Consider the following 25,665-nt stretch of genomic DNA (forward strand, 5'->3'; position numbering starts at 1 on the left):
TGGGTTTCACATCCGCAGATGCGGAGGGCCAGCTATGGGACTTGAGCATGCGCAGATTTTGGTATCGCCGGCGTGTCCCGGAACCAGTCCCTGGCGACACCAAGGGGTGAACCTATTAGTTCGATTGCTTCTCCTTAGTACTGGCTGCTGGATATGGCGGGCTGAGCCAGGAGATAGTCCCCAAACGTTTCTCCAAGGTCTACGGAGCTAGGGTGAGGGCCTGCTCTTCCCGTCCACAAATCAGGCACAGGCCCTTGGTCTGGGAAGACGCCAGACCAAGGGCGCAGTCCTTGGTCAGCCAAGTTGCAACTTGGGGGCCTGAGTTCTGCTCTCACTCATGCTCCCTACCAGCGCCCCCCGTGGTGCGCACCTGGAGTCTCCCCCGCCCCCGCACCTCCTGCCCATCCCCGCCCCGGCCCCCAGGACAGCCAAGCTCCTGCCGCATGCGCACCTCAGCTGACCCCACCCCCAGCAGCCGGTGATAAACCCCCAGAGAGCGTGTATCCGGACTCTAGTCCTGACCCGACGCCAGAGTCGCCCTAACGGTGCCACATTGCGGGCCGCCGCTTCTAGCCCGGAGTCCAGAGCCGGGGTCTCGGGAGATCCAGGACAGCCTCCGCTGAAGGCACAGCCTCCTGGACAGCGGTCGGAACATGAAGCCTCAGCCGCAGCGTGGCCACAATGCCGATGCCAACACCGACGCGGCCGTCGTGGGCTTCCTCAGGCTGGGGGTCAAGGAGAATCGGGAAGAAGCTCATGGTCAGTGGCAGGCTGGGCGCTCGGTTCACAGGGTTCCTGGAAACGAATTTCCCTAGGGAGGGGCGAGCGGGAGGATTCCTCCTCAGACGCGGCGGGTTCCTGCCTCTTCCTCAGCGGGCTCCTGCCTCTTCCTCAGCGGGCTCGCTCGACGGCCTGATCTTTGGCTTTGGGTTTCTTCTCTTGCAGAGGCCGAGCCCGCGAAGGTCTCGCTTCCTGGAGAGAGGGGAGAGGAGCCGAAGGCTCAGTCCGAACCTGAGCAGGGAGCAGCCGCGGAGGGGAAAGAGACGGGATATGAAGGAGAAGAAAAGGAAGGCGGCGATGTGGGCGCGGGAGATGCGGGCCCCCCGGATGGGGAAAGCCGCGAGGCCAAGGCTGAGGTAGAGGCTGAGGCGGGCGCGAGCGGCGGCGAAGGTGGAGAGAAGGGCGGGGAGGAGCAGCGCCCGGGAGCCGCCGTCGAGGTTCGGAAGGCGGCAGACAGGCGCCACCGAGTCTCCCGGCACACCTTCACGCTGGAGCAGCTGCGGGAGCTGGAGGCAGTTTTCCACCGCACTCCGTATCTCAACGTGGCCATGCAGTAAGCGGGCAGCTCTGGGGGCGTCGGCTGAGGCGAGCGGGTCCTTGTCCTCAGCTCCGGAGTTGAAAACCCCAGGGCGTGGGGCGGGGGCGGGGGCTCCTCTGCCCGGTGGGAATCGAGGCAGTATTACGGTGGGGAGTTTGAATAAGTCACGTCGGGAAACTGTCGGCCCACAGTTAACAAATGAGTCACCTGAGGCATGGTGGAGTACGTGCGCGGTTGGATTCTACTTTGATTTGAAATATTGGTCATCAGTTATTCATGGATTATATTTGCATTAATGTAAAGACTACATTGAACGTGAAAGTGAAAGTCGCTCAGTCGTGTCAGACTCTTTGGGACCCCATGGACTGTATAGTCCATGGAATTCTCTAGGCCAGAATACTGGAGTGGGTAGCAGTTCCGTTCTCCAGGGGATCTTCCCAACCCAGGGATCGAACCCAGGTCTCCTGCATTGCAAGAGGATGCTTCACCAGCTGAGCCCCCAGGGAAGCCTTTCAAATACTACATTGAAAGAAAAGTGGAAGTGAAGTCGCTCAGTCGTGTCCGACTCTTTGCGATCCCAGGGACTGCAGTCTACCAGGCTTCTCTGTCCATGGGATTTTCCAGGCAAGAGTACTGGAGTGGGTTGCCATTTCCTTCTCCAGGGGATCTTCCTGACCCAGGGATCGACCCCAGGTCTCCTGCATTGCAGGCAGACGCTTTACCCTCTGAGCCACCAGGGACTACTACGCTAAAACATCCTTTATCTTAATTACTGAATTTTTAGTTACCCTTAAAGTTTGTGCCTGAGGTAGAACTGTCCCTAAAGCAAGCTACAGGGTGGAGAATGAATGGATTGCTGAGTGTCTGTGAATGCAGATAAAATTTTAAAAGCTATCATTTACGTTGCACTCACTGTGTTACGCACTGGTCCTAAAGGGTTTTCTACAGATTGTCATTGCATCTTCACAACCCTATATGAATGTGGTAGCTACTGTTTTTTATCCCCGCTTCACCTGTTAAAAAACTGAAGCCCAGAGACGTGAAGAGACTTGCCCAAGATCCACACAGCTGGGATGTGGCTGAGATTTGATCTTAGGAGGCTGTTCAGTAGGCAAGGCCAGAGGTGATGGTGTGTTGGTCCAGGTAGTGGTAATGGATAGAAGTGAACAGGTTAAAGAGGTATTTAGAAGGTAAATTGACAGCAGTTCATGGTAGTTTGGACATAGGAGTAAAAGGAAATGATTAAGCAAAATATCTGAATTTCTGATTTGCCCAACTGAATGGCGGGTGGTATACTCACTGAGCTAGGGCATATTGAAAGAGTGACAGAAATTTGCAAGAGACAGAGAGGGACTGATTGGCGAGCCTGTAGGCAAACCATATCATGGAAACCTCCATGGTGGTAGATGATTTAATGAGAAGGGATGGTAAATAGCATCAACTTTGGCTCAGTATTTTCTGTTCAGTTTGTTCAGATTACTCCAAGTTCGGTTGGCTTTTGCTGTGTGATAATTCTAAGAATCAGCCCAATTTCTCCCTTTCTCAAGTGTCAAAGTCAAGATGCCCCTTGATTTGGGTGTCTAGAACTGCCTACATCTCATTTATACCTTTTGACTGCCTTCACCCAGGTCCCCCACCTGACTCCCTCTGGTAACCACCAATCTAATCTCTCTTTTTTTAGTTTGTTTCCTTTTGAAGTATAATTGACCTACAACAATATGTTAGTTCCTGTTCTACAACATAGTGATTCATTATTTCTATACATGTAAAAATGATCACCATGAGTCTGTCACCATAAAAGATATTCTATAATTATTGACTATATTCCCCACACTGTACATTTCATACCAGTTATTCATTTATTTTTCAACTGGAAGTTTTTACCTCTTAATCTCCTTCACCTATTTCTCTCCTTCCCCCACCCCTCCTTTCAGACAACCACCTGTTTTTTTTTTCTCTGTATGTATAATTATGTCTCTGTTTAGTTACATTTGTTCATTTGTTTCATTTATTAGATTCCACATGTAAGTGAAATCATACAGTGTTTGTCTTTCTGTTTGTCTTTCTGACTTATTTCACTAAACATAATACTCTCTAGGTCCATCCACATTGTTACAAATAGCATAATTTCATTCATTTGTATGACTGAGAAGTATTCCATTGTATATATATACCACATCTTCTTTATCCATGTATCTGTTACTGGGCACTTAGGTTGCTTTCATATTTTGGCTGTTGTAAATAATGCTGCTGTGAACTTTGAGGTGCAAATATCATTTTGAATTACTGTTTTCGTTTTCTTTGATATCTACCCAAGAGCGGAATTGCTGGATCGTACGATAGTTCTATTTTTAGGTTTTTGGAGAAACCTCCATACTGTTTTCCATAGTGGCTGCACCAGTTTACATTCCCACAGTGTAGGATTCCCTTTTCTCCATATCCTTGCCAACATTTGTTATCCTTTTGATGATAGCCATTTGACAGGTATGAGGTGATCTCATTATGGTTTTGATTTGCGTTTCTCTGACGATTAACAGTGTTGAGCTTTTTTTATTCATATGTCTGTTGGCCATCTGTGTATCTTCTTGGGCAAAATGTCTATTCAGGTCTTCTGCCCATTTTTGCATTAGGTTCTTTGTTTTTTGATACTGAGTTGTATGAAGTGGAGTGAAAGTCACTCAGTCGTGTCCAGGCCAGAATGCTAGAGTGGGTAGCCTTATGCCTTCTACAGGGGATCTTCCCAATCCAGGGCTCGAACCCAGGTCTTCTGCATTGCAGGCGGATTCTTTACCAGCTGAGCCACACAAGGGAAGCCCAAGAATACTGGGGTGGGTAGCCTATCCCTTCTCCAGCAGATCTTCCCGACCCAGGAATAGAACCAGGGTTGCCTGCATTGCAGGCAGATTCTTTACCAACTGAGCTATGAGGGAAGCCCGACGTGTTTTGTAAAAATTGGATATTAAGTCCTTGTCAGTAATATCCTTTACAAAAATTTTCTCTCGTCCAGTAGGTTGTCCTTTTGTTTTGTATATGGTTTCCCTTGCTGTGCAAGAAGCTTCTAAGTTTAATTAGATCTCATTTGTTTGTTTTTGTTTTTTGTTTTTTGTTTTTTTTTTTGGCCTTAGGAGACAGTTCCCTAAAAGTATTGCTGTGATTCATGTCAAAGAGTGTTCTGCCTATGTTTTCCTCTAGGAGTTTTATAGTATCTAGTCTTACATTTGGGCTTCCCTGGTGGCTCAGAGGTTAAAGCGTCTGCCTGGAATGCGGGAGACCTGGTTTCGATCCCTGGGTCGGGAAGATCCCCTGGAGAAGGAAATGGCAACCCACTCCAGTACTCTTGCCTGGAGAATTCCATGGAGGGAGAAGCCTGGTAGGCTTACATTTAGGTCATTAATCCATTTTGAGCTTATTTTTTTAATGTTCTGTGAGAAAATTGTTCTAATTTCTTTTACATGCAGCTGTGCAGTATTCCTAGCACCACTTATTAAAGAGACTGTTTTCCCTGTTGTATATTCTTACCTGCTTTGTCATAGATTAATTGACGATAAGTACTTGGGTTTATTTCTGAGCTTTCTAGTCTGTTCTCGTGATCTGTGTGCCTGTTTTTAATGCCAGTACCATATTGAGTTTGTTGTTTTTTTTTTGTTTTGTTTTGTTTTTTTTTTTTTTTGCTACACCCCATGGCATTCAGAATCATCTCTGACCAGGGATCTGACCCAAGCCCCCTGTAGTGAAAGGGCAGTGTCAGGTGTCTTAACCACTGGACTGCCAGGGAAGTGCATTGATGACTATAGCTTTGTGGTATAGTCTGAAGCCAGGGAGTGTGAAACCTCTAGCTTTGTTCTTTTTTCTCAAGATGACTTTGGCCATTTGGGGGTCCTTTGTGGTTTCACATAAATTTCAGGATTATTTATTCTTTGGGTGAATTTATTGTTGGGTAAACAATGTCATATATTTCACTTTTTTGTAGGTTCTTTTTTTTTTAATTAATTTTTATTGAAGTATAGTTGCTTTACAATGTTGTATTAGTTTCTCCAGTAAAGCAAAATGAATGAGCTATACATATACACATAGCCCCTCTCTTTTTTTAAATTTCCTTCCCTGTCATGTATTTTGATAGGGCTTGCATTAAATCTGTAGATTGCTTTGGGTTGTATGGATATTTTAGCGATATTAATTCTTCCAATCCAAGAACATAGATTATCTTTCCATTTCTTTGTATAATTTTTACATTCCTTCAGCAGTGTTTTATAGTTTTCAGAGTATAGATCTTTCACTTGGTGAAAGTTTATTTCACTTCCTTTGGTGAAACCAAACCTCCTTGGTTAAGATTATTCTTAGGTATAATGCTATTTAAAATTTTATTCTTTTTAATGCTATTGTAAATGGGATTGTTTTCTTGCTTCCTCTGATAGCTTATTATTAAGTGTATAGGAAAAAAGCAACACATGGCTATATATTAATCTTGAATCCTGAAACGGTACTGAATTCATTTATTAGTTCTAATAGATTTTTGGTGGAGACTTTAAAGTTATCTTTTTTAAAAAATTGAGGAATAGTTGATATACGATATTATATGTTTTAGGTGTACAACATAGTGATTCGCAGTTTTTAAAGGTTGTACTCCACTATAGTTCTTATGAAATATTGGCTGTATTCCCTGTGCTGTACAATGTATCCTTGTAGCTTATTTATTTTATACATAGTAGTTTGTATTTATTAAGCCACTACCCCTATCTTGTCCCTCTCTCCTGTCTCTCCTCACTGGTAACCACTAGGTTATTCTCTATATCTGTGAGGCTTCTTTTTTGGTTATATTCAATAGTTTGTTTTCATTTTTAGATTCCACATATAAGTGGCATCATACACTATCTGCCTTTCTCTGTCCCACTTATTTATTTCACTGAGCATAATACCCTCCAAGTCCATCCATGTTGTTGCAGATGGCAAAATTTCATTCTTTTTAATGTTGAGTAGTATTTCATTCTTTTTAACGTTGAGTATGTATATACCATATCTTCTTTATCCATGCCTATGTTGATGGACACTTACGTTTCTTCCATATCTTGGCTGTTGTGAATAATGCTGGTATGAACATTGGGGTGCATGTATCTTTTGGGGTTAGTTTTTCTTCTTTTTAGATATATACCCGGGATTGAAATTTCGGGGTCTTACGGTAGTTCTGTTTTTAAGTTTTTGAGAAACCTCCATACTGTTTTCTGCAGTGGCTGCACCAATTTACATTCCCACCAACAGTGTGCAAGTGTTCTCTTTTCTCCACAAGCTTACCAACATTTGCTATTTGTAGTCTTTTTGATGTTAGCCATTCTGGCATGTGTGAGGTGATATCTCATTGTAGTTTTGGTTTGCGTTTCTCTCGTGATTAGTGATGTCTGTTTTATTGAGGTGTAGTTGATTTCAAATATTCTATTAGTTTCAGATGTGCAACATACCGACTGAAAATTTTTATAGGTTATTCTTCATTTAAAGTTATTATAAGATATTGGCTATATTGCTGCTGCTAAATTAAATAAATCCTTTTTAATTTTCCAATTCAGTTTCATTACTAGTAATTGATCTGTTCAAATTTTCTATTTCTTCTTGCTCCAGTCTAGGTAGACTCTACATTTCTAGGAATTTGTTAATTTCCTCTAGGTTATCCATTTTGTTGATGTCTTATTAATTGTTCATAGTAGTCTCTTATGATCCTTTGTATTTCTGTGGCATTGGTTGTAACTTCTTTTTCATTTCTGATTTTATCGATTTGGACCCTCTTTTCCTTGATGTGTCTGGCGAAAGATTTATTAATTTTATTTCCTTTTTCAAAGAATCAGCTCTTATTTGCATTGCTATTTTATATATTTTAAAATATATTTCATTTATTTCTTCTCTGATTTTTGTGATTTCTCCCTTGTACTAACTTTGGGTTTTGTTAGTTCTCCTTTTTCTAGTTCCTTTAGGTGTGCAGTTAGGTTGCTTATGTGAGATTTTTCTTATTTCCTGAGGAAAGCTTGAATTACTACAAACCTCCCTCTGAAAACTGCTTTTAGTGCATCCCATAGATTTTGGATTATTGTGTTTTCATTTTCGTTTGTTGCCGTTTATTTATTTATATTTTTCCTTCAGTGACTCATTCATTGTTCGGTAGCATTTTGTTTAGCCTCCACGTGTTTGTGTTTTTTTGAAGCTTTTTTCCTTGTAGTTGATTTCTAGTCTCACAGCATTGTAGTTGGAAAAGATGCTTGATACCATTTCAGTTTTCTTAAATGTATTGAGGCTTGTTTTGTGGAGAATGTTCCATGTGCACATGAGAATGTGTTCAGTTCAGTTCAGTTCAGTTGCTCAGTCGTGTTTGACTCTTCGCAATCCCATGGACTGCAGTACGCCAGACCTCCCTGTCCATCACCAACTCCCGGAGTTTACTCAAACTTATGTCCATTGAGTCAGTGATGCCATCCAACCATTTCATCCTCTTTCATCCCCGTGGCCTCCTGCCTTCAATCTTTCCCAGCATCAGGGTCTTTTCCAATGAGTCAGTTCTTCCCATCAGGTGGCCAAAGTATTGGAGTTTCAGCTTCAGCATCAGTCCTTTCAATGAATATTCAGGACTGATTTCCTTTAGGATGGGCTGCTTGGATCCCCTTGCAGTCCAAGGGACTCTCAAGAGTCTTCTACAACATCACAGTTCAAAAGCATTAATTCTGCTGCACTCAGCTTTTATCGTCCAACTCTCACATTCATACACGACTACTGGAAAAACCAGAGCTTTGACTAGATGAACCTTTGTTGGCAAAGTAATGCCTCTGCTTTGTTATATGCTGTCTAGGTTGGTCATAACTTTCCTCCCAAGGAACAAGCGCCTTTTAATTTCATGGCTGAAATCACCATCTGCAGTGATTTTGGAGCCCCGAAAAATAAAGTCTGCCACCATTTCCACTGTCCACCATCTATTTGCCATGAAGTGATGGGACCAGATGCTATGATCTTAATTTTCTGAATGTTGAGTTTTAAGCCAACTTTTTCACTCTCCTCTTTCACTTTCTTCAAGAGGCTCTTTAGTTCTTCTTCACTGTCTGCCATAAGGGTGGTGTCATCTGCATATCTGAGGTTGTTGATATTTCTCCTGGCAATCTTGATTCCAGCTTGTGCTTCATCCAGCCCAGTGTTCCTCATGATGTGCTCTGCATATAAGTTAAATAAGCAGGGTGACAATATACAGCGTCGACAATCTCCTGTCCCGATTTGAAACGAGTCTGTTGTTCCGTGTCCAGTTCTAACTGTTGCTTCCTGACCTGCATACAGATTTCTCAGGAAGCAGGTCAGATGGTCTAGTATTTCCATCTCTTGAAGAATTTTCCACAGTTTATTGTGATCCACACGGTTAAAGGCTTTAGCATAGTCATTAAAGCAGAAATAGATGTTTATCTGGAACTCTCTTGCTTTTTTGATGATCCAGCGGATGTTGGCTATTTGATCTCTTGTTGGAAGTTCATCATTCATGCACTGTTGAAGCCTGGCTTGGAGAATTTTGAGCATTACTTTACTAGCGTGTGAGATGAGTGCAACTGTGTGGTAGTTTGAGCATTCTTTGGCATTGCCTTTCTTTGGGATTGGAATGAAAACTGACCTTTTCCAGTCCTGTGGCCACTGCTGAGTTTTCCGAATTTGCTGGCATATTGAGTGCAGCACTTTCACAGCATCATCTTTCAGGATTTGAAATAGCTCATCTGGAATTCCATCACTTACACTAGCTTTGTAGGAAGCGATGCTTCCTAAGTCCCACTTGACTTCACATTCCAGGATGTCTGGCTCCAGGTGAGTGATCACACCATCGTGGTTATCTGGGTCATGAAGAACGTTTTTGTATAGTTCTTCTGTGTATTCTTGCCACTTCTTAATATCTTCTGCTTCTGTTAGGTCCCCACCATGTCTGTCCTTTATTGTGCCCATCTTTGCATGAAATGTTCCCTTGGTATCTCTAATTTTCTTTTCTTTTAATTTTGTTATTTTTGTTTGTAATGTTATTGATGTATAGTTGACATAGACTATTACACTGGTTTTAGGTGTACAACTCATGATTCATCATTTGTATACATTGTGCAGTGACTACAACAATAAGTTTGGTTATCCTGTGCCACCATACAAAGTAATACAATAATATTAACTACAATTCCTGTGCTGTATATTATATCCCCATGACAAGTTATTTTTTTAAATTAATTTATTTTACTTTACAATATCGTATTGGTTTTGCCATACACTGACTTGAATCCGCCAGGAGTGTACATGAGTCCCCCATCCTGAACCCCCCTCCCACCTCCCACCGCCCTCCGCATCCCATCCCCCTGGGTCATCCCAGTGCACCAGCCCCGAGCACCCTGTATCATGCATCAAACCTGTGCTGGAGATTCGTTTCACATATGATATTTTACATGTTTCAATGCCATTCTCCCACATCATCCCACCCTCACCTTCTCCCACAGAGTCCAAAAGATTGTTCTATACATCTGTGTCTCTTTTGCTGCCTCACATACAGGATTATCGTTACCTTCTTTCTGACTTCCATATATATGGGTTAGTATACTGTATTGGTGGTTTTCTTTCTGGCGTACTTCACCCTGTATAATAGGCTCCAGTTTCATCCACCTCATTAGAACGGATTCAAATGCATTCTTTTTAATGGCTGAGTACTATTCCATTGTGTATATGTACCACTGCTTTCTCATCCATTCATCTGCTGATGGACATCTAAGTTGCTTCCATGTCCTGGCTATTATAAACACTGCTGCGATGAACATTGGGGTACACGTGTCTCTTTCGAGTCTCATTTCGTCAGTGTGTATGCCCAGCAGTGGGATTGTTGGGTTATATGGCAGTTCTGTTTCCAATTTTTTAAGGAATCTCTACACTGTTCCCCATAGTGGTTGTACTAGTTTGCATTCTCACCAACAGTGAAAGAGGGTTCCCTTTTCTCCACACCCTGTCCAGCATTGATGCTTTTGAACTGAGGTGTTGGAGAAGACTCTTGAGAATCCCTTGGACTCCGAGGAGATCCAACCAGTCCATTCTAAAAGAGATCAGTCCTGGGTGTTCCTTGGAAGGAATGATGCTAAAGGTGAAACTCCAGTACTTTGGCCACCTCATGTGAAGAGTTGAGTCATTGGAAAAAACTCTGATGCTGGGAGGGATTGGGGGCAGGAGGAGAAGGGGACCACAGAGGATGAGGTGGCTGGATGGCATCACCCACTCGATGGGCGTGAGTCTGAGTGAACTCTGGGAGTTGGTGATGGACAGGGAGGCTTGGCGTGCTGCAGTTCATGGGGTGGCAAAGAGTGGGCCACGACTGAGTGACTGAACTGAACTGAAAGCTTTTGGTTTCTCCTTCATATTTGAATGAGATCCTTGCTGGGTACAGTAATCTGGGCTGTAGGTTATTTTCTTTCATCACTTTAAGTATGTCCTGCCATTCCCTCCTGGCCTGAAGTGTTTCTATTGAACGATCAGCTGTTATTGTTATGGGAATCCCCTTGTGTTATTTGTTGTTTTTCCCTTGCTGCTTTTAATATGTCTTCTTTGTGTTTGACCTTTGTTAATTTGATTAATATGTGTCTTGGGGTGTTTTGCCTTGGGTTTATCCTGTTTGGGACTCCCTGGGTTTCTTGGACTAGGATGATTATCCTTCCCCATTTTAGGGAAGTTTTCAAGTATTATCTCCTCGAGTATTTTCTCATGGTCTTTCTTTTTGTCGTCTGCTTCTGGGACTCCTATGACTCGAATATTGGGGCATTTCACATTGTCCCAGTGGTCTCTGAGGTTGTCCACATTTCTTTTAATTCATTTTACTTTTTTCCTCTGTTTCATTTATTTCTACCAGAAATGGCAGCCCACTCCAGAATTCTGCCTGGAAAATCCCATGGACGGAGGAGCCCAGTTGGCTACTGTCCGTGGGGTCGCAAAGAGTCTGACACGAATGAGCGATTTCACGATCACTATTCACTATCTATCTTCTACCTCACTTATCCTGTCTTCTGCCTCTGTTATTCTACTGTTTGTTCCCTCCAGAGTGTTTTTGATCTCATTTATTGTATTATTCATTATATATTGACTCTTTTAGGTCCTTGTTAAACCTTTCTTGCATCTTCTCGATCCTTCTGTCCAGGGTATTTATCTGTAACTCCAATTTGTTTTCAAGATTTTGGATCATTTTCACTATATTCAGAATTCTTTATCAGGTAGTTTCCCTATCTCTTCCTCTTTTGTTTGGTTTGGTGGGCATTTATCCTGTTCCTTTACCTGCCGGGAATTTCTCTGCCTTTTCGTCTTGTTTATATTGCTGTGTTTGGGATGGCCTTTCTGTATTCTGGCAGTTGGTGGTTCCTCTTTATTGTGGAGGTTCCTCATGTGGGTGGGGCTGGATGGGTGGCTTGGCAAGGTTCCCTGGTTAGGGAAGCTTGTGTCGGTGTTCTGGTGGGTGGAGCTGGATTTCTTCTCTCTGGAGTGCAATGAAGTGTCCAGTAAAGAGTTTTGAGATGTCAGTGGGTTTGGTGTGACTTGGGCAGCCTGTATATTGAGGCTCACAGTTCTGTTCCTGTGTTGCTGGAGAATTTGTGTGGTATGTCTTGCTCTGGAACTTGTTGGCCCTTGGGTGGTGCTTGGTATCAGTGTAGGTATGGAGGTGTTTTATGAGCTCCTATCAATTAATGTTCCCTGGATTCAGGAGTTCTCTGGTGTTCTCAGGATTTGGACTTAAGCCTCCTGCCTCGGTTTTTAGTCTTATTCTTAGAGTAGCCTCAAGACTTCTCCATCTATACAGCACCGATGATAAAACGTCTAGGTAAATGATGAAAAGTTTCTTCACAGTGAAGGACACCTGGAGTGGTACACAGTTAAAAGGAGAAGAGAAGAGAGAGGAGGGAGATAGAGGTGACCGGGAGGACAGAGGGGGAATCAAAAAGGGCGAGAGCAAGCTAGCCAGTAATCACTTCCCTATATGCTCTCCACAGTCTGGATCCCTCAGAGATGTTCAAGGAGTTACATAGAGAAGACACGAGGCAGGAGGGAGACAGAGGTGGCCAGGAGGATAAAAGGGGGAATCAAAAAGAGAGAGACAGATCCAGCCAGTAATCCGTTCCCTACAAAGGTCCGTCTAGTCAAGGCTATGGTTTTTCCAGTGGTCATGTATGGATGTGAGAGTTGGACTGTGAAGAAAGCTGAGCGCTGAAGAATTGATGCTTTTGAACCGTGGTGTTGAAGAAGACTCTTGAGAGTCCCTTGGGCTGCAAGGAGATCCAACCAGTCCATTCTGAAGGAGATCAGCCCTGGGATTTCTTTGGAAGGAATGATGCTAAAGCTGAAAGTCCAGTACTTTGGCCACCTCATGCGAAGAGGCGAAGAGTTGACTCATTGGAAAAGACTCTGATGCTGGGAGGGATTGGGGGCAGGAGGAGAAGGGGACCACAGAGGATGAGATGTTTGGAGGGCATCACCGACTCGATGGATGTGAGTCTGATTGAATTCCGAGAGTTGGAGATGGACAGGCAGGCCTGGTGTCTGCGATTCATGGGGTTGCAAAGAGTCGGACACAACTGAGTGACTGAACTGAACTGAAGTGTTCTCCACAGCCCAGAACACACACAGAGATTCACCTTGTTGGGTAGAGAAGCAAAGGGGGAGCGGGGAGATAGAGGCAACCTGGTGAAGAAAAAGGAGAGTCAAAAGAAGGAGAGAGCAATCAGGCCAGTGATCTCGATCCCAAGTAAAAATGGGTACTGAAGATTGGGTTCTTAAAGGTACAAAGTTGATAACAAATACCAACAAGCAAAGATTAAAAATCTTGAGTAGAGGTTAGATCCTCAAAAATACAATATTTAAAAAAAAAAAAAAAAAAGAAACCCAAAAAAAAAACCAAAAAACAAAAGAAAAAGTCACAGAAATTATAAAATATTATATATATATATATATATATATATATATGAAGTTTGCTTTAAAAATAGGGTCTTTCTTTTTTTTTGCAAAGTAATAGATTATAAAATTGAAAATTAAAGGAGTCATGGGGACTTAAAAATAACAAAAAAAAATAAAATAAAACAAAAAAAATTTTTAATTAAAAAAAATGATAATAGTAAAAATATATCTAAGACTTTCCCTGGAGCTCTAGTGGACAGGGTGGGGTCAGTTCATTTTCAGATAGTTCCTTCGTCCGGCTTGTACTTCTCACTGTCTGTAGGCCCCTTCCTATGTAGTCGGTGCTAACTACAGGGTTTCAGTCTATTGCACCTGCCTCTTCCAAAGCAGTTCCCTCTGTTTATGTTAGCTTCTTCTGTTTGCTGGTCTCTTCATTGTCTAATTTCCACCATGACACAAGGGACGCGGTGGTGGCCACTTTTTTTTAGGCTCGCTTGTTCAGTCATTCTTTGGGGAGGGAAGAACACTGCAAACAAATATCACTGCGTGTGTTCACAGTGATTCAGCCACACTGGGTTTGCTCCACTCATGGCATGTGTGCTTTCCCAGTCTACACTGCTCAGTTCTGGGTTGCTCTGATGGGAACTGTCTTGATGTGGGCCCTGGTTTGCATGCACTTCCCAGGTCTAAGCTGTTCAGGTTCAGGTTCTCGGGTACTCTGCAAAGGTGCAGACTTGGTTGGGCCTGCGTTTTGCACCTGTCGCAGGTCCGAGCAGCTCAGGTGACCAGGTCCTTGGCGCGCGTAGTCGCCCCCAGTTGAAGGCTGCAACTTATCCCCTCCCCCGTCCCAGCCACTGGGTATTCTGGGTGTACAACGGGCGGGCCTTCTCTCTTCTGGGAAGCTGATCTCTGGCTGCGACCCTCCCAGCAGATGTCGACCTTCCAGCATCCCAAGAAGTCTTGGTTAGCAACAAAGTCTCTTTGCAGGTTGGTAAAGGATGCCTCTCTGTGGCCGTGATTGCCCCCTTCCGGCTCTGGCTGCCCTTGCCTGCCTGTCTCCAGCAGGGGGATGGGACAGTCCGCAGCCGGCTAGCTCTGCTCAGTACGTTGTTCTGTGAGTGTGCCTGGTGGTGGTTAGGACTTTTCGCGGGATAGCTATCCCACAGTCTGGGTGGCTATCTCAAGCTAGTTCCCTCAGATTGCCCTCAGGGCATTCATGCCCGGTCCTTATCCTAAGCAATGCTGCCCACTCCTCCCTGTCCCTCCCCTGCTTGCTAGTGGAGGATGTGAGCGTCTGGGCTGTTGCACCGCTGGGAGTTGCTGTTAGGCACATAATCTGTTGGTTTTAATTCTTGATTTATTTTTCCTCCCGGTTATTTTGCCCTCTGAGATTCTAAGGCTCGCCACAGACCCGTTGGAGAGAGTATTTCCTGGTGTTTTGAAGCTTCTCTCTTTTTTAAGACTCCTTTCCCTGGCCGGATCTCCATCCCTACCTCTTTTGTCTCTCTTTTTATCTTTTATATTTTGTCCTACCTCCTTTTGAAGACAATGGGCTGCTTTTATGGGTGCCTGATGTCCTCTGCCAGCATTCAGAAGTTGTTCTGTGGAATTTGCTCGGCTCTCAAATGTTCTTTCGATGAATTTGTGGGGGAGAAAGTGGTCTCCCCGTCCTATTCCTCTGCCATCTCAGGACCGCCCCCTCCAATTTTCTTGAAGAGAGCTCTAGTCTTTCCCCTTCTATTGTTTTCCTCTATTTCTTTGCATTGATTGCTGAGGAAGTCTTTCTTATCTCACCTTGCTATTCTTTGGAACTCTGCATTCAAATGGGTATATCTTTCATTTTCTCCTTTGCCTTTCCCTTCTCTTCTTTTAATAGCTGTTTCTAAGGCCTCCTCAGACAACCATTTTGCCTTTTTCATTTTTTTTTCCTTAGGGATGATCTTGATCCCTGCCTCCTGTACAATAGCATGAACCTCTGTCCATAGATCTTCAGGCACTCTGTCTATCAGATCTAATCCCTCGAATCTATTTGTTACTTCCACTGTATAATTGTAAGGGATTTAATTTAGGTCATATCTGAATGGTGTAGTGCTTTTCCCTACTTTCTTCAATTTAAGTCTGAATTTGCCAATAAGGAGTTTATGACCTGTGCCACAGTCAGCTCCCAGTCTCGGTTTTGCTGACTGTATAGAACTCCTCTGTCTTTGGCTGCAAAGAATATAATCAGTCTGATTTTGGTATTGCCCATCTGGTGATGTCCATGTGTAGAGTCTTCTTTTGTGTTGTTGGAAGAGGGTGTTTGCTATGACCAGTGCATTCTCTTGGCAGAACTCTGTTAGCCTTTGCCCTGTTTCATTCTGTACTCCAAGGCCAAACTTGCCTGTTACTCCAGGTATCTCTTGACTTTCTACTTTTGCATTCCAGTCCCCTATAATGAAAAGGACATCTTTTTGGATGTGTTAGTTCTAGAAGGTCTTGTAGGTCTTCATAGAACCGTTCAACCTCAGCTTCTTCAGCATTACTGGTCGGGGCATAGACTTGGATTACTGTGATATTGAATGGTTTGCCCTGGGAATGAACAGAGATCATGCTGTCATTTTTGAGATTTCATCCACGTACTTCATTTGGACTCCTTTGTTGACTGTGATGGCTACTCCTTTTCTTTTAAGGGGTTCCTGCCCACAGTAGTAGATACAATGGTCATCCAAGCTAGATTCACCCATTCCAGTCCACCTTAGTTCACGGATTCCTAAAATGTCAACATGTATTCTGCTGCTTTTGGATGGGATGCTCTGTCAGTCCATTAAGTCTAATATGTCATTTGAGGTCAGTGTTTCCTTATTGATTTTCTGTCTGGATGATCTGCCCGGTGATGTAAGTGGGGTGTCACAGTCCTGAATATCATGTTTACTGTCAGTTTCTCCTTTATGTTTGTTAGTACCTACTGTATGTATTTTAGGTGCTCTTACGTTGGGTGCCTATATATTTACAGTTGTTACATCTTCTTGAGTTGATTCTATGTTCGTTATATAATGTCTCTCTCTTGTTATGGTCTCTGTTTGAAAGACTAGTTTATCTGATACAAGTGTTGCTACCCCAGCTTTCTTTTGATTTACATTTGCATGGGATACCTTTTTCCATCCTCTCACTTTTGGTCTGAGTATTTAGATCTGAAGGGAGACTCCTGTAGGCAGCCTGTATGTGGAATTTGTTTCTGTGTCGAGTCAGCCACTCTGTGTCTTTTAATTGAAGCATTTATTCCATGTATATTTAAAGTAATTATTGGTAGGTATATATTCACTGCCATTTTGCTCATTCTTTTCTTTTTGTTCTTTTCTTCTTCTTTGCTCTCTTCCTTTGTGATTTGATGGCTTTCTTTAGTGTAATGTTTGGATTCCTTTCTCTTTTGTTGTATGTGTGTCCATTATAGATTTTTGGTTTGTGGTTACCATGCGGTTTATATAGCTAGTGTATTCGGTTATACTTAAATATACATATGTTTGTATATGTATTCTCGTCCACATTCTTTTCCATTACAGTTTATTATAAGATACTGAATAACCTTCCCTGTGCTATGCAGTAAATCCTTCTTGTTTATCTATTTTTTATATGGTAGTGTGCATCTGTTAATCCCATACTCCCAATTTATTCCCTCTCCTCAATAACCATAAATTTGTTTTCTACCACTGTGATTCTGTTTCTGTTTTGTAAAAGAGTTCATTTTACTGTTTTTTGATACTGCATGTAAGTGATACCTTATAATGTTTGTCGTTGTTGGAATTAATTCACTTTGCCTAACACTATCCAGGTGCACCCACATGGTCACAAATGGCAGAATTTCATTCTTTTTATGGCTGAGTAATATTCCATTGTATATACATACCACATCTTTATCCATTCATCTGTTGATGAACACTTAGAGTGCGTCCATGTTTTAGCTATTGTAAACAGTGCCACTGTGAACATTGGTGTATGTGTATCTTTTTTAATTAGAATTTGCTCTTTTCTAGATCTATGCCCAGATGTGGGATGAGCAGTGTTGAGAATCTTTTCATGTGCTTGATGGCCATCTATATGACTTCTTTGAAAAAATGTCTGGGCATAATTTCCAAACTACTGAAATAGCTCATACAACTTAATAACAACAGCAACAAAAACCCAACCCAATCAAAAAAGGGGCAGAAGACCAAAACAGAGATTTCTCCAAAGAAGACATGTGTGTGTGTGTGCACATTTGTGTCCAACTCTTTGTGACCACATGAATTCTTGTCCTGGAAACTCCACACACAGAGAAGCCTGACAGGCTACAGTCCCATACATTCAAAATGAGTTGGACACGATAGAGCACATATGTGCCCACACATGCACACATGTCTTCTTTGGAGAAATGTCTATTTAGGTCTTCTCATTTTTTTGATTGGGTTGTTTTTTGTTGTTGTTATTGAGTTGTATGAGCTGTTTGCATATTTTGAAAATTTAGCTCATGTCGATTGCATCATTCGCGAAGACTTTGTTCTATTCCGTAAACCTATGGACTTTCGTTTTCTTTATGGCTTCCTTTGCTGTGTAAAAGCTTATAACTTTACTTTTTATTCTTTTCTTATTTGTGTTAATAGCCTTTTCTTTTTCGCTTAGACAAGTTCCTTTAACATTTCTTGTAAAGCATGTGTTGTGGTGTTGAACACTTAGCTTTTACTTGTCTCTAAAAGTCTTTATCCCTTCTTCAACTCTGAATGATAGCTTTTCCAGGTAGAGTATTCTTTGCTGTAGATTTTTCCCCTTTGATCACATTAAATATACTCTGTCACTTCCTCTGGTCATCAGAGCTATATGCTCCAGGGGTGTTTTCTATATGGGCTGCATGAGCCCTTCTGTTGTGGTGGGCTGAGGACCATGGGTGGACCCCTGGTCTGTTGGTTACCAGGCATTGCCTAGTGCATAGGCTGCTGGCCCACCGGTGTTTGGGGCTGGGTCCTGGGACCTCTGGTGGGCAAGTGTGGTTCTTGGGTGACTGGGGACTCAGAAGCTCCTATGGCAAATGACTTGTTGGTGAGTGAGGCTGTGTCCCTGCCTGGCTAGCTGCTTGGTTTGGGGTGTGCCAGGATTAGTGCCAATAGACTGGTGAGAGGGCTGGGTCACAGTGCTAATAATCTAGAGGGAGGATTTCAAACTGGCCCTTGCCAGCAGCAGAGTGCTCACGGTCCAACGAGCACCTTAAATGGCTGCTGCCAGCATCTGTGTCCCCAGGGTGAGCTGTAGTTGTTTCCTGCCTCTGCAGGAGATTCTCCAGATCAACAGGTAGGTCTGACCGAGGCTCCTTTCAAATCACTGCTTCTGCCCTGGGTCCCGGAGCATGTGAGATTTTGGGTTCACCCTTTCAGAGTGGAGTCTCAGTTTCTCACAGCTCCTGGGTCTCCTGAAAGGAAGCCCTGCTGGCCTTCAAAGCCAAATGTTCCGAGGGATTATCTTCCCAGCTCAGGACCCCAGGCTAGGAAATCTAGTGTGCTCAGACTCCTTGCTTCTTGTGGTGAATCTCTTCAATTATAAGTAAGTAAGTAAGTAAGTAAGTGAAGTCACTCAGTCGTGTCTGACTCTTTGTGACCCCATGGACTGTAGCCTACCAGGCTTCTCCGTCCATGGGATTCTCCAGGCAAGAATACTGGAGTGGGTTGCCATTTTCTTCTATCCTCCTGTATACTGGTTGCCTGGTGGCTCAGATGGTTAAGAATCTACCTGTAATGCAGGAGACCTGGGTTTGACTCCTGGGTTGGGAAGATCCCCTGGAGGAGGGCTTGGCAATCCACTCCAGTTTTCTTGCCTGGAGAATCGCCATGGACAGAGAAGCAGGGTGGGCTCCAGTCCATGGCATCCCAAAGAGTGGGACACAGCTGAGCGACTAAGCCCAGGACATATGGGTTGCCGACCTGTGGGTGTGAGTCTTGACTATACCCCTTCTCCACCCTTCCTGTCCATCTTACCGTGTCTCCTTCTTCATATCTGTAGTTGTGGAAGATCTTGTCTGCTCATCTTTCAGGTCATTCTCATCAATAGCTTCTCTGTATATAGTTGTAATTTTGGTGTGCCCAAGGGAGGAAGTAAGCTCAGAGTTTTCTTATGCTGTTATCTTGGCTACTCTCTGAGTAAATATCTTAGATAGTGAGACATGTACAACATTATTTCATTTCGTGCATAATGTCAAATGCTGAATATTTGTAATTCTTCCCCCTCAGACAGGAGCTTGCAAGACGCATGGGAGTGACTGAAGATTGAATGCAGGTGAGTAAACTGGAAAAAAGCAGTTTGGCATAACAGCCATTCTAAAACCCACTTCGGGAACTGGATACCTTGTCCTGGACATTCTCACATTGGTTTGTGTTTGCAGCCTTCACTATGTTTGGAAAGAAAGATTGGAACTTCTGGACTTTGGGGCCAGAATAGATACCTCTTCAGTAAAGTAAACTCTTTCTAACACTGATACCCTTCAGGGGGCAATTCTCTGTGGACTCATGTTGGGGCTGAGTCTGACTTGGGAATTATTCAAATTAATGCACCAAATAGCTGGGTTTTAAGGGGGTCCACCCCTTGAGTGGCAACTCACTCCAATATTCTTGCCTGGAGAATCCCCATGGACAGAGGGGCCTGGTGGGCTACAGTCCATGGGGTCACAAAGAGCCGGACACGACTGAGCGACTAAGCATGCAAGGGGGTCCAAGTATAGTAAATTATTTAAAATATTTAAGCCAGGCATCAGCTCTTTCTGCAAGGAGTGAATTTTCAAGTATTCAGCCATTTGGGTAAGGGAATAATTCACCTCAGGACGCAACGTATGAGCAACAAATGTACGTTTAGTTTAGCTGAGACTGATGGGGAGGGGCATCATTTAAAATTCCAAGTGCTGGATCCTCCTGCTGTTGTTTTTGTGTGTTTGGTAGAGCAACGCAGGAGACACAAGAGACGTGGGGTCCATCCCTATTTTAAGAAGACCTCCTGGAGTAGGAATTGGTAACCTGCTTCAGCATTCTTGCCTGGAAAATACCATGGACAGAGGAGCCTGGCAGGCTCTGTGGGGTTGCAAAGAGTCAGACACAACTGAGCACACACATACTCACACTCACAACAGTGTAGAGTTTCAGCTGTAAATTTTAATTTTCTGAAATTGTTTGAAGTGCAGCCTGAAAACATTGCTAACATAGTAGGTTGTGCATTATGATGGAGATGAAGGAAAGGTTTGCAACCCTTAGGAATTTGTCGATATATATTTTAAAGTTGAGTCTGAGAAAATTGGGCACTATTAATATATTTATTGGAGATACTGCATATATGCAGCATTATGAAACTACCAGATATATGAGTGAATATTATTTTTAGCAATTTCTTATGTGTAAGGATTTTTTCCTGCCCTTTTCATACTGTTTTCAGGGATTGGTTTTGAAGTTCTCTCTGATTGTCCATGGTCCATGGCTCTCAGCCAGTAGCTTACTTGTGTTAATTTGAAGTACTCGCCCATTTACTTAGATGGTAATGACTACTTGGTGCCTCCAGGCACAGAAAGTGAATATTTGTTCTTTGAACAGAGTAAGTTGTATCAAGGGAATATTTTTTCAAAGTAGAAAATTAAGAAAGAAAGGAAGAAAAATCAGGAAGGTTTTATTATTTGCTTTGCTGCCGAGCCCCTGTGTGAGGGCAGTGATGGATGCGGGCTGCAGACCTGGTCGGGGTGGGGGTGGGGGTGGGGGTCTGCAAAGCAAGGCTGGGAGCCTAAGGCCAGGGGCTGGGCTCACAGTCAGGTCTGGCCAGGGCTTGGGAGGCCCGGGCCTCTGCTCTCTCATGAAGGCAAAGCAAGCTCACTGGGAGAGAAAACCTGGTGACATGCTCCTCCGGGGTTCACATAGTGGTCTCTTAGTGGAGTTCTGAAGGGGAACAGGACCCACAGGAAACAAATAAGGGAAAAGAGAGAATGTTCCCATCTATTTCCAAATTCTATGGCACGAATTTCCCAAAGAAATATTTAATGGACACCTCCCCTTGTTTTCACACACAGCAAGAGTTACTCTATGAAAGCAGTACTGGGAATATGGAAGTAGTAGCCGCCAGCACTTCAGTTAGCCAGTTTTACATCTTGTTTATCTTTATGCAGATTTGATCCCTGGTACACTCTATCCCCCGCTCCAAAGTGAGCTTTATTAACGTGGCTCCTTAAGACTACCTATTCATGCATCAGAAGGGCCCAGATACTAAGATGGGAGAGGAAAAATGAGGCGATAGAGAGAGGAGGCCTTTGGTTTCATGTAAAATTTGCAGAGTGAAAACATCCAAAAACATTAAATATGATGTAATTCCAACAACTGGGATGCTGAGGGAGCAGTGGCACCCACAGCACAGGTTTTTCTTTCAGTTGTTGAAAGTTGGCTCATATTTCGGAAGGAGCCATTTTGTGAATCCTGACCGACGTGTTTATCAATTCTCTTCCTAATATGCAGGTTGCATGCTCTTGCCTTAATCATGAGGGGACAATGAGGCTCTCCTGGTTGAGAGGCAGCGCCCAGAGAGCAGGGCTATGGGGCACAAGAGACTCTGGTCCAAGGTCCTGCAGCCACACCCAGAGCAGAGGGAGCTGACTGGGTCCTGAGCCTGGGCAAATTTGGAGGGTGGGGCAGGGTGGAGAGTGCAGAGTTGAGAAAGGCAACGGTGGTTGCGTCCTCCCCGCCATCTCTTGGCTGGCCGAGATTTTAAGAATGTTAGTCAATTTGGGCCGAGTTTGTTCCATGGACAGAGGAGCCTGGCAGGCTGCAGTCCATAGGGTCGCCCAGAGTCGGACAGACTGAAGTCACTAAGCAGCAGCGGTATAAACCTCTCTGATCTGCAGTCCGGTACTAAGGCTGTGTCCAGGGCTTCAACTCCACTGGTGTCAGCAGACGAGCCACAGAGTCCCTGGGCCCCCACGACCAAACCTCACTGGCAACACCAGCTCCGTCTCTAGAACCGTCACAGCAGTCCCTGGGGACAGCTTTTATTTACAAACCCAGCCCGTGCCTATTGATTATTTACTGTGCACCAGAGACGGGTCATTCAAAATGGGTCCCGTTCCTCTCAGTATGATTTTAAAAGGCACCCACTTTATCATGTGCTCAACTTCCCCCATCACGAAGGTGCGCCTGCCTAGTGAGTGGGGTTAGTGCCAGGAATAGTAATAGGTGGGAGGAGAGACAAGGCGAGAAGCCAGTCCAGAGCCAGGCACATCATCAGTGCTCACTTGCGGGGGGTGGGGGGTGGGGGAGCTGATGGGAGGGCCTTTAAGTAAATGTCCTAAAAAATTTTAACCAGAAGGAAATAGCTTCTCCTCCTGGTGTAGTTTCCCATCTTCAAGTCACCAAGATTTCCCTGCTCCGTTTTTTCCTGTCTGATATTAACTGGTCCATGTACTAACCCAGCCCCCTTTTTCTCTCTGACTGGAGGTGTGGTTTAATCATAGAAGGGCCAAGTGGAGGAAATATCAGAGAGCACTGAGGTTCAGAGATGCGCCGCCCCTGCTCCCGGCCCACCGTGTGGTCAGCAACAGGGGTGGACCCTGCAACACCGTCCTCATTCAGGAGCTGAATTGTGTCTGGGTCCTTCTGGAGCCGATAACCCTGGAGCTGATGCCCTTGCCGCCCGTGCCCCCCGTGCCCCCCTTGATGCTGCCTGTGCCGCCCTTGATGCCCATGCTGCCCTTACCCCCTCTGTTTCTGCCTCCTCTGCCCTGGATTCTACCACCCTCCATTCACTCCAGCTGCCCTCACGGCCTTGCCTGGTCCCCTACCACCAGTGGCCTTTCTGTAGCCCCGTTTCCTCTTGAATGGTCTCCATGACAGCTTTGTCGAAAGTGCCTTTGAGCCAGATTGAAGTTCTGATATCTCAGCATCAAGCACACAGGGCCTGCCAAGTGCCTGCCAAGTGTGCTACATACACGTGCCGAGTCATTGACCCACTATTTTAGGGCACGTTTTCTGTGTTTTCAATAAAGTTGTGAATTCTCTGCATATTTGTTCTGTGTGTCACATGGGGTTATTGCATCTGATGGAAACTGCTGATCCACAGTCACCATCAGTAGACCACACACATCTCTGAAGTATCCCAGGTGCCCAGGAGGGGTGTACCGAGACCCATCCATTCGCTTCCACCCTCATCTCCAACACCCATCCTTCCCCCACCCTGCAGCACTGGGACCACCTAGATGTGCAAGACGGGTCACTTGGGTCTCCAAGGGAGGAGAGTGTGTTCCAAGGCAGGCCTGAGTCACATTCATGGTGATGAGGTCAGAGGCAAGGACCCCAAGGGCCACTTCTACAGGGGCTGCTCATAGGGCTTTATGGAGGAGAGGGAGCTGGGTGTTCATCTGGTTCTCTCCCAGTTCTGTTCACCACCTTCCCTTTTGCGGAGGATATGCGGGGTGGGTGGGGGCACAGATAGAAACTACCCCAGCAGCAGGGGGAGTTCCTGGCTCTGTAGAGGAAATGCAAGAGGAAACTCTGTCTAGGCCAGTGTGCGACTTTCCCCCTCTCCCAGAGGTGGAAACTTAGCCCTCCTTCCCCAGCTCAGAGTTGATCATGTGGCCTTCAGATATATTTTGTCACCTTCAACATCCTGGGGAGAACCTGGGTTCCAGCTAATTTAATACTGCAAAGAAGGCACTTGGTTGTCTGCTGCCTCAAGCCAGGGAGAGTGGTCCCTTGAGCACTGATGCAGGATAATCACATTATTTAAAAGAAGCAGGAAGACCTTGCCTTTCTTCTTCAAATGGAATTCCCAGGTGGAAACCACCCAGGAAAGGGTATGTGAGGAGAAGGAGCAGGCTATCAGCCAAGTTGGGGGTTGGGGTTGTAGCTGGGGGTTGGGGTGGAGGAGGGGATCATTTGCTGGCAGAGGAAGAGAGTCTCCTCCAGTTGCCCATCCCAGAGGAAGGAGGGACTAAAGAATGGGGAAGGGGAGTGTCCAGGCCCAGAACCTTATGGAACTGGCTCTCTCCAGCCCTTGGCCATGCCAATTTGCCCAAAGAAAACCACATTAAACTCTGGATTTAAAAATAACAGCATTGGGACTTCTCTGGTGGTTCAGTGGCTGGGACTCTGCACTCCCAGTGCTGGGGGCCCGGGTTGGAACACTGGTCAAGGAGCTGGATGTCACACACAGCAACTAAGAGTTCACATGCTGCAACTAAAGAGCCCACACACTGCAAAGAAATGGAAGATCTCTCCTGCCACAACAAAGACCCAGCGTGGAAAAATAAGTAGAATATTTTAAACAGATTATTTCTTCTCTTAAAACAAATAAGAACATTGTGATGGTATCATGGTTTTGTACATATGTCCTGCTACTGCTACTGCTGCTAAGACTCTTCAGTCATGTCCGAAACTGTGTGACCCCATAGACGGCAGCCCACCAGGCTCCCCCGTCTCTGGGATTCTCCAGGCAAGAACGCTGGAGTGGGTTGCCATTTCCTTCTCCAATGCACGAAAATGAAAAGTGAAAGTGAAGTCACTCAGTGGTGTCCGACTCTTAGCAACCCCATGGACTGCAGCCTTCCAGGCTTCATGGGATTTTCCAGGCAAGAGTTGGAGTGGGGTGCCATTGTCTTCTCCAGTATATATGTCCAAACTTGTCCAAATATATACATTAAATATGTGCATTTTTGTATGTTATGTAGCAAGTTGAAATACATATATAAAGCAACAATAAAGTTTTCGGTAGGTCGGTAAGTTTGGTAAGCTCTGGCACATTAGTCATGTATAATAACTTAATCCTTCAAAGAATGACACACTTATTCATTTGGTCATTGTGTCTTGACTTTTGGTAAAAGGATGGCTTTTGATGAATTGACTTGGAGCCAAATCCAAGACGTCCAAGGCCAAGCTAATGAGGCAGAGTGTTTATTTATGCAAAGGTCCTATCTAGAACCCCCTCCGTGGAGCCCCGTGCTCCAACATGAGAAGGAAAGGGCTGGGATTTTATTCTCACATATGAGTGAGAGAAATCATTCTTGATCCTCTCTCCTAAGGGCCTTTCCCAGGTGGCGCTAGGGGTAAAGAACTCTCCCAGAGACATAAGAGACTGGGGTTCCATCCCTGGCTCAGGAAGATGCCCTGGAGGAAGGCCTGGCAACCCACTCCAATATTCTTGCCTGGAGAATCCCATGGACAGAGGAACCCGCTGGGCTACAGTCCATGGCGTCACAGAGAGTTGGACACGACTGAATCGACTTAGCACAGCAGCACGCCCTGTCCTTTCCTAGTTCCTTTTCTCCCTTTACCTTCCCGATGAGAGGCTATTTGGCAGAATGGGTGTGAAAGGTCAAGAGCATGGTCAAGCTTGGGGTCTGGGTGATGAATGGGGAGAACCACTGCAGATGACTTTTGAGGAGCCCTCTCTTACTAACCCTCAATACCTTAGTGAAGGCATGATGCGTA

The 25,665-nt window shown here is 44.6% G+C and overlaps 1 pseudogene; it reads left to right on the forward strand.

Annotated features, from left to right (window-relative positions):
• The first annotated feature begins 653 nt into the window (after positions 1-653).
• The window catches only part of LOC129639508 (RNA-binding motif protein, X-linked 2-like), a 50,857-nt pseudogene continuing 25,845 nt past the window's right edge, over positions 654-25,665 (forward strand).

Source organism: Bubalus kerabau, chromosome X (genome assembly GCF_029407905.1).
Source record: "Bubalus kerabau isolate K-KA32 ecotype Philippines breed swamp buffalo chromosome X, PCC_UOA_SB_1v2, whole genome shotgun sequence".
Taxonomy (NCBI): domain Eukaryota; kingdom Metazoa; phylum Chordata; class Mammalia; order Artiodactyla; family Bovidae; genus Bubalus; species Bubalus kerabau.